Consider the following 8,898-nt stretch of genomic DNA (forward strand, 5'->3'; position numbering starts at 1 on the left):
AACAAATCTGTATCAAGTAACATGGATTACATAACAAGGGTGATGGCAAAAGTCGTTATAGACCAAGCAACAGTGTGTTTGGGGGAGTTTTTAAAATTGATTTTTTTGCTTATTTGCTTTTTGAAAAGCAAAAGCATCTTTTGAAAAGAAGATTTTGGAGTTGCTTTTGTTCTATGTTTTAATTGTATATTTAGTTACGAACCTGCTGGATGACAACAAGGCGCATCTAGTGTAGTGGTATCATAGTACCCTCCCACGGTACTGACCGGGGTTCGATTCCCTGGATGCGCAACATTTCATTGTTATTAATTTTTTTTACATATTCTGTAGTCTGAGTCCGACCATTCAAATAAGCTTATGGGCTAGCTGGGGTTGCGGGCTGTTCACTAGACTGTATAACTTGTGGCTTGTGATGAATAACATTTAATTACAATTTGAGCCAAAACCAAATTGAAAACCGAATTTCAGTGTTTTGATTTATCAACACCGTTCGATTTTAGTTTTTTCGGTTTTCGGGTTCGATTCGGTTTTGGATGCTGTTTTCAGTTTTGCTATTTGGACTAAAAAACTTGATGAGCGTGATGAACCCACATCGAAAATAATCAAACTTTAGCAATAATAAAAATCAAGCATTAAACTCATTGTAAAGTGTTAACTAAGTTCAAAACATGCAACCATAATAAAATCATCTAAACAACAAAACATACAATTAGCACAATGAATAAGGTGCACATACAACTTGCAGTAAGAAGAAACCCATATAAACACTTAGAGGGTCTTTGGGATTGCTTATTTTATCTTCTTATGACTTATAACTCATAAAGTGTGTGAGAAATTAAAAGTTGTGAGTGGATAAGTCATAAGGAGGTTAAATAAGAAATACCAAACACCCCGTTAATCTATTATAGTAAAAACTGAAAAAGAGCACATACAAACAAATCTTGAACGACCAATAAATATATACAAACATAAATGATATATCTAAACTCATTGAACACCGGATAAACACATGATATTTACGGTTTTTTTCGAGTCGTGTTTTTTAATTCGTATCAAAACACAAAAAACGAATCAAAACTATTATTTCGGTTTTTCAAAAAAGCAAACCCAAACCATAGGTTTTTTATTTGATTTTTTTTTTCGAATCTTCAGTTTCATGCACCCCTATAACCCCCAGCAAACCCAAACCATAGGTTTTTTATTTGATTTTTTTTTTCGAATCTTCAGTTGTGAGTGGATAAGTCATAAGGAGGTTAAATAAGAAATCCCAAACACCCCGTTAATCTATTATAGTAAAAACTGAAAAAGAGCACATACAAACAAATCTTGAACGACCAATAAATATATACAAACATAAATGATATATCTAAACTCATTGAACACCGGATAAACACATGATATTTACGGTTTTTTTCGAGTCGTGTTTTTTAATTCGTATCAAAACACAAAAAACGAATTAAAACTATTATTTCGGTTTTTCAAAAAAGCAAACCCAAACCATAGGTTTTTTATTTGATTTTTTTTTCGAATCTTCAGTTTCATGCACCCCTGTAACCCCCCCCCCCCCCCCCCCCGAGATCCAAGGGGATGGCTAGGACGATGTAATTTTATTTTTCTTATTATATATAGTTTGAAAAATGTTTTAGACTGTAAGACTATACAAAAGTTGCATGAAAAATGAACATTCAAAACTAATCATCCGTGGTAATTGAGATAGGTGACAAAATTATCATAAGTGGCAACTAATCATTAGTGGCAAATGGCCATCGTCGACAACTACTTACGAGTGTGAATTAGAGTTAATGTACGTGCACCGTTACATATGATATATCAATATAACATAGGTTAGTTAAGTGAAAGTTTTGTATTATTCAAATATATAGGTACTTATAATCTAACGTCAATCTTAATGGTTTTTCTTGACACATTACGAATACATTTTACTGACTGATTATGAAGAGACCCTTAAGTACGCAGTATAATCCAATTCATAGCATAATATCTATATATTGAACTATCACAAACTCACCTTTTTTTTCAGGTACCAAAAGAATATATTTTGTTTTTTCATAAAAAAAACCTTGTGAATAATTACCATCACTAAACCAATTTGTTTTAATTGAAAAAAAATCTCCAATAAGTTATGCACCCAAAAAAACGATGAATTAAAAACCAATTTGTTGTCCTTTTCTAACCTAATTTCCCTTACTTGTACAATTTGGAAATGATATATTAAAAAAGGATTCACCAAACCAGAAAATTGCAATGTTGTAAAAGTAGGTCTGCAGGATCGAGTATTCCCCGAGTACGCGCTACAAGGTATGGCGTCGAGGGGAGTTTCTTAAACTCCGTCTAGTTACTAAGAATCGATTGAAGGTGGTCAACCTCAGCCAGAATCACATCTAGTCGGTCAACTTGAGCCGATTTTAACTTAAAAAATAAAACATAATTTATATATCTGTAATATTAAAAAAAAATAATCATTTTTTAACTAACGATTAAATAACTTTAGAATAATTTAGTATCTAAAAATGCGTTTATCTTATTTATATTAATATTCACTTATTTTGTTATATATATTAGCAAACTTAAGATATTTGACATATATATAGTATCCAAAAGTTAATTTTCTTTATATAAACCATTTCTGAGTACTCTGAGTACACCCAACTCTCCAATCGACCACCAAGAATCCACCTAGCGACTTTTGCAACCTTGTTTACTTGTACCAGCCTATCAGGTTCACCAACTCGGAAAATAACTTGTGTTCACCAACCCACAAAATTGCTATATATTATTCCAAGGATCAAAATTGTAAAAATATGTTATTATGTAATGTAACTGGAATAAGCATAATCAATAATAATAATGATCAAGTCATTACCCGTTGCACCAACCTCACACAACTCATTCTCTCTTTCTCCTTGGCCAATTTTCTCTTGTTGTATTTACCGGCGAACTTCTGACCGTCATTATGTAGGTAACATCGAATCCTTGATCATTACTAGTTTTATATATGCATGCATGTTTACATAATTACATACAATCATGTTTATTGCTTAAAACCCTTGAGTTTGTGTTAAGGAAATAATAATATTGTTCTAAGTCTAAACTTTGTTGGAAATCTTGTATTAATAATCAACAGAAATAAACGAAACAATCAACACAGTAACCGGGCTTGTGTTTAACACAATTCCCTTAAACAGATTCTCGGTCTGTTCCCAGGGTACTTCGGTTCGAAACAGAATCGGTGCTCTGCCGGACTCAGACACTTGCCTGAAACGAAGTCGGAAATAATATCCTTGCTGCAATATGAAGAAGATGAAGTGTGTTGTGAATTTTGGTGTGTCTACAAATGAAGACTGGTCCTGTTTATATAGCCATACAATAGCCATACAATTTACACTAAGCAATCAATATTTGTTAATGACCATTAAATAATAATATCAAATAATGGCCATTAGTGCAGATTATAAAACTGCAAATCATAATCATTCTCTTAATGATTATTAATTATATTGACTAGACCAATTTTGAATTTCAAAAATAAATTCAAAAAATCGTCTCACGCGGGCTCGGGTTTTCGAAGTTGCATTCGTGTCCGCGGGACGTGCGAGCACGCACGAGTTCGATGAATTTCTAGTCCAGAAACCCAAATTTGCACCCCTCTGCGCGCGCGTAGAACTTGTGGTAAAACATGTCACAAAGAATTCAAATCGGTGTAAGGATTCCACCTTATAAACCATTCATCCTTTTGTTCCCAAACCGATGTGGGACAAACCATTACCACTTCCTTCATTCACACTTAAAACTTCCAACAATCCCTCACATGAATGGAGGTCGAAACAACAACATTATACCCATTAGATTTCAACAGTTGAATCTTGCATACAATAGGTAGGTGTTATCCTTTGAACCTTTGCTTATGAAGCATACTTAGCCCACTAGCTCTGAGTAGACAGTGATGTCTTTGAACTCGTCTGCCGTTTGTGTAGACGACAATACACTTCACACAAGACTCTCCCTAACAAAGTCAAGTCCTCATAGTTATGTTCGTTATGGTCATGAACATGCGCCTGGTTCTGCAAGAGCTATTAAGTGTTGTGCCCAACAACACCCTTCGAAGCGACCCCACTTCTCTCTCACATAGGTGATTCACCATGTATGACTACCTTTGTCGAATCATTAAAAGCCATATGCTTAGCCTCACACTTGTCACTTTTAGGAATGGACTAGGAAGGTTACATTGCCACGTGGTAAACTCCCTCTTAAAATTGTAGGGTTATCCCCCCCACAGTGACAACACTAATTCATACAAGTAGGTTTTCCTATTAAACTAAACTCTTGGGATCTCCAGTCTGTTGAGTTAGGTTTCCTTCGCATGAACTTTAATTTTTCAAGGGCTTCAGTTCCATTCCCATGGACGACTTCTGAACTAACTCTCTACTTAGGCCTTTTGTTAGCGGATCCGCAATATTATCCTTTGACTTCACGTAGTCAACCGTGATAATTCCAATAGATATTAGTTGTCGTACCGTATTATGTCTACGTCTAATATGTCTATTCTTACCATTATACATTGTTCTATGAGCTCTGCCAATTGACGATTGGCTATCACAATGTATACAGATGGTTGATGTCGGCTTAGGCCATCTTGGTATATCCTTAACAAATTGACGTAACCATTCTGCCTCTTCGCCCGCTTTATCTAGGGCGATGAATTCTGATTCCATCGTGGATCTAACTATAACCGTTTGCTTAGATGATTTCCACGATATAGCAGCACCTCCAAGTGTGAATACATACCCACTTGTTGCTCTGGAATCATTCGTGTCAGATATCCAATTTGCATCACAATGTCCTTCGACAACTGCAGGATATCTGTTATAATGTAACCCGTATTCTCTAGTGTATCTTAGGTACCGAAGCAACTGAATCACACAGTTCCAATGACTTGAACTTGGGTTGCTTGTGTATCTACATAGCTTGCTCACAGCATATGCTAAGTTGGGTCTAGTGCAACTCATAAGATACATCAAGCTGCCAATAATTCTTGAGTATTCCAACTGGTTAACGGGTTCACCTCTATTCTTAGCTAGATGTTGACTCGTGTCAATGGGAGTTCTAGATACATTAGAGTCATTCGCATTAAACTTCTCAAGAATTTTGCTCACGTATTGGGATTGACTTAAAACAAGTCCATTTGGGTTCGTGTGATTTTAACTCCCAAAATCACATCCGCCAAACCCATGTCCTTCATGTCAAATCTTGCTTTTAACATGTTCTTAGTGGACGTTATGATTTTGTCATCACTTCCAGCAATGAGCATATCATCTACGTATAAACACAAAATGACATATCCATCGGATGTGTCCTTCACGTACACACATTTGTCACATTCATTGATTTTAAACCCAGCATAAAGCATGACATAATCAAACTTTTAGTGCCATTGTTTAGGAGCTTGTTTCAATCCATACAAGGATTTCACAAGTTTACATACTTTCTTTTCTTGCCCAACGGCTATGAAGCCTTCGGGTTGTTCCATGTAAATCTCTTCCTCTAGATTTCCATTCAAGAAAGCTGTTTTTACATCCATTTGGTGAACTTCCAAATTTCTAATGGCGGCAACGGCAAGCACCAACCTTATAGATGTTATTCGCGTAACCGGCGAATATGTATCAAAGTAATCTAAATCTTCTCGTTGTTTATATCCTTTGATCACCAACCTTGCCTTATACTTATCGATGGTGCCATCAGGTTTCATCTTCTTCTTGAAGATCCATCGATATCCTAGTGGTTTACACCCTTGAGGAAGATCCACTAGTTCCCAAGTATGATTTTGTAAGATAGAATCTATCTTACATTTGATGGCCTCCCTCCACTGAGGTCCTTCAGCGGAATTCACCGCTTGTTGATACGTTTGAGGTTCCTCTTCTACCATGTAGGTAAGGAAATCAGGGCCGAAGGATTTTTCAGTCCTTTGCCGTTTACTTTTCCTGATTTCAACCCTCTCTGTCTCAGATTGTTCCCGAGGTTCATCTCCAGTACTCTCGTTTTGAATACTTTCCTCAACCGGTCTCGAATAGCTCGGTTTTCCTTTATCCAAACATGGGAACTTATATTCAAACCATGATGCATCCTTTGATTCTATTATAGTGCCATTGTTTATTCCGGGATTCTTGGAATCATGCACAACAAATCGATATGCACCACCGGGAAGGGTATATCCTATAAATACACAATCCACAGTTTTGGGTCCTATTAGTAGGCGTTTTGGTGGAGTCACCACTACCTTGGCTAGGCACCCCTACACTCGCAAGTATTTATATGGTGGTTTAATTTTCGTCCATAACTCATATGGAGTTAAATCTTTCTTCTTATTCGGTATCATGTTTAAGACATAATTAGCCGATAAGATTGCTTCTCCCCACATGTCCGGGCTTACCCCAGAACTTATCATCATGGCATTCATCATTTCTTTCAAGGTTCGGTTCTTACGTTCCGCTATGCCATTTGATTGAGGGGAGTAAGGAGGCGTGACTTCTTGTATGATTCCTTCTTTTTCACACAAGTCAATAAAAAGTGAAACATATTCACCGCCTCGGTCACTCCTTACTCTTTTAATTTTTTGATTTAGTTGATTCTCAACTTCGGATTTAAATAAGATAAACTTATCAATAGCCTTGTCCTTACTCTTAAGTAAGTAAACATAGCAATATCTTGTACTATCATCAATGAACGTTATGAAGTACTTGTTCCCACCACGAGTAGGAATTGCTTTTAGATTACACACATCGGTGTGAATCATCTCGAGGGGTTTGGTAAATTGTTCAATCTTTTTGAAAGACGATCTCCTTTGTTTTTCTTCGACGCAAGTTTCACATTTATTATTTGAGTCGATATCGAATGTTGGTATGCATTTAAGTTTAATCAAACGTCGAATGAAATTAAAATTAACATGACCTAGTCTACCATGCCAAACATTAGAAGACTCGAGCATATAAGCAGAACTAGTAGCATTCTCATTCATATTGTTAAACACGGTTACATTCAACTTGAACATACCATTAAGGGCATAGCCCTTACCAACATACACACCATTTTTGGTCAACACGACCTTATCACACTCAATCACCATTTTGAACCCAAACTTGTTCAACAGCCACCCCGACACAAGATTCTTACGAATTTCAGGAACATACAACACATTTGACAAAGTAAGTTCCTTTCCCTAAGTCGTCTTCAAAACCACATTCCCCTCACCTTTGACTTCGGCCGTAGCGGAGTTTCCCATAAACACTTTTTCTCCATTAGTCACCTCTTTGAAAGTGCTAAAGAGACTTTTGTCAAAGCACACATGATGGGTAGCCCCCGTATCGACCCACCAATCTTTGTTATTTTGCCCAACCAAGTTAACTTTGGTGACCATAATCGAGAGGGCCGTGACCACCGCAACAAGGTTCTCAACCTCACGAACCATGTTAACTTGTCGAGCATTTTCTTTCTTCGGAAGCTTGCACTCATTGCCCCTATGGCCTTGCTTTCCACAATTGTAGCAAGTTCCTTGGAACTTCTTTTTCTTCCCAACTCCCTCCTTAGGACCAAGGTTGAAGCCTTTCCCATGATTTTTCTTTCCACCATTTTTACCCTTTGAAGATTGGCCATGTTCAACAACATTGGCCTTTGTTGTTCCGGGACCGTCAATTCTTTTTAGAGCAATTTTATTGTCTTCTTCAATACGAAGACGAACAACAAGATCTTCATTGGTCATCTCCTTTCGCTTATGCTTGAGATAGTTCTTGAAATCGACCAAACTTGGTGGTAGCTTTTCGATGATACAAACAACTTGGAACGTCTCACTAAGAGACATCCCTTCCGCATGAATATCATGAAGAACAACTTGTAAATCTTGGACTTGACTCATAACAGTTTTTGAGTCTATCATTTTAAAGTCCAAGAATTTAGCCACCACGAATTTCTTAGTACCGGCATCTTCGGTTTTGTATTTGCGGTCCAACGACTCTCATAATTCTTTGGAAGTCTTGGCCTTACAATACACATTATAAAGTGCATCAACCATGCCATTCAAGACATAGTTCTGGCACAAGAAATCCGAATGATTCCAAGCCTGAACCGCGCTCACCGACAGCGCATCCGTTGCCCCTTCATCAACATGAGGAATGATTTCAGTCAAGAACCTCGCGAGGTTCAAAGTGGTCAAATAAAAGAACATCTTTTGTTGCCACTATTTGAAATTCACACCGGTGAACTTCTCCGGTTTCTCAACATGAGACGTGACTGCACTCGGCAGCGGAGCAACCAAACCGGTTGTGACAGCAACAGCGGTAGTCATGATGGCAGAAACAACAGCGCTCATGGTTTGGGATTCCATTCTGAAACGAAAATACAAGAAAATAATAAGTGATCTGTTTAAGTTTGTTGAAAATCTTGTATTAATAATCAACAAAAATAAACGAAAATAAACGAAACAATCAACACAGTAACCGGGCTTGTGTTTAACACAATTCCCTTAAACAGATTCTCGGTCTGTTCCCAGGGTACTCCGGTTCGAAACAGAATCGGTGCTGTGCCGGACTCGGACACTTGCCTGAAACGAAGTCGGAGTTAATATCGTTGCAGCAATAGGAAGAAGATGAAGTGTGTTGTGAATTTTGGTGTGTCTATAAATGATGACTGGTCCTGCTTATATAGCCATACAATTTACACTAAGCAATCAATATTTTTAATGACCATTAAATAATAATAATATCAAATAATGGCCATTAGTGCAGATTATAAAACTACAAATCATAATCACCAGTTTTGAATTTCAAAAATAAATTCAAAAACGGGTTTTCGGAGTTGCATTCGTGTCCGCGGGACGTGCGGGCACGC

The 8,898-nt window shown here is 37.1% G+C and overlaps 1 non-coding gene across 1 annotated transcript; it reads left to right on the top strand.

Annotated features, from left to right (window-relative positions):
- The first annotated feature begins 220 nt into the window (after positions 1–220).
- TRNAG-CCC (transfer RNA glycine (anticodon CCC)) lies at positions 221–291 on the top strand. The gene has a single exon. It is a non-coding gene; the product is annotated as a tRNA-Gly (tRNA).
- The last annotated feature ends 8,607 nt before the right edge of the window (positions 292–8,898 follow it).

This window comes from Bidens hawaiensis, unplaced genomic scaffold (genome assembly GCF_021521415.1).
Source record: "Bidens hawaiensis isolate Kalapana, Puna unplaced genomic scaffold, B.hawaiensis_p1.1 tig00049821_1, whole genome shotgun sequence".
NCBI classification, from domain to species: domain Eukaryota; kingdom Viridiplantae; phylum Streptophyta; class Magnoliopsida; order Asterales; family Asteraceae; genus Bidens; species Bidens hawaiensis.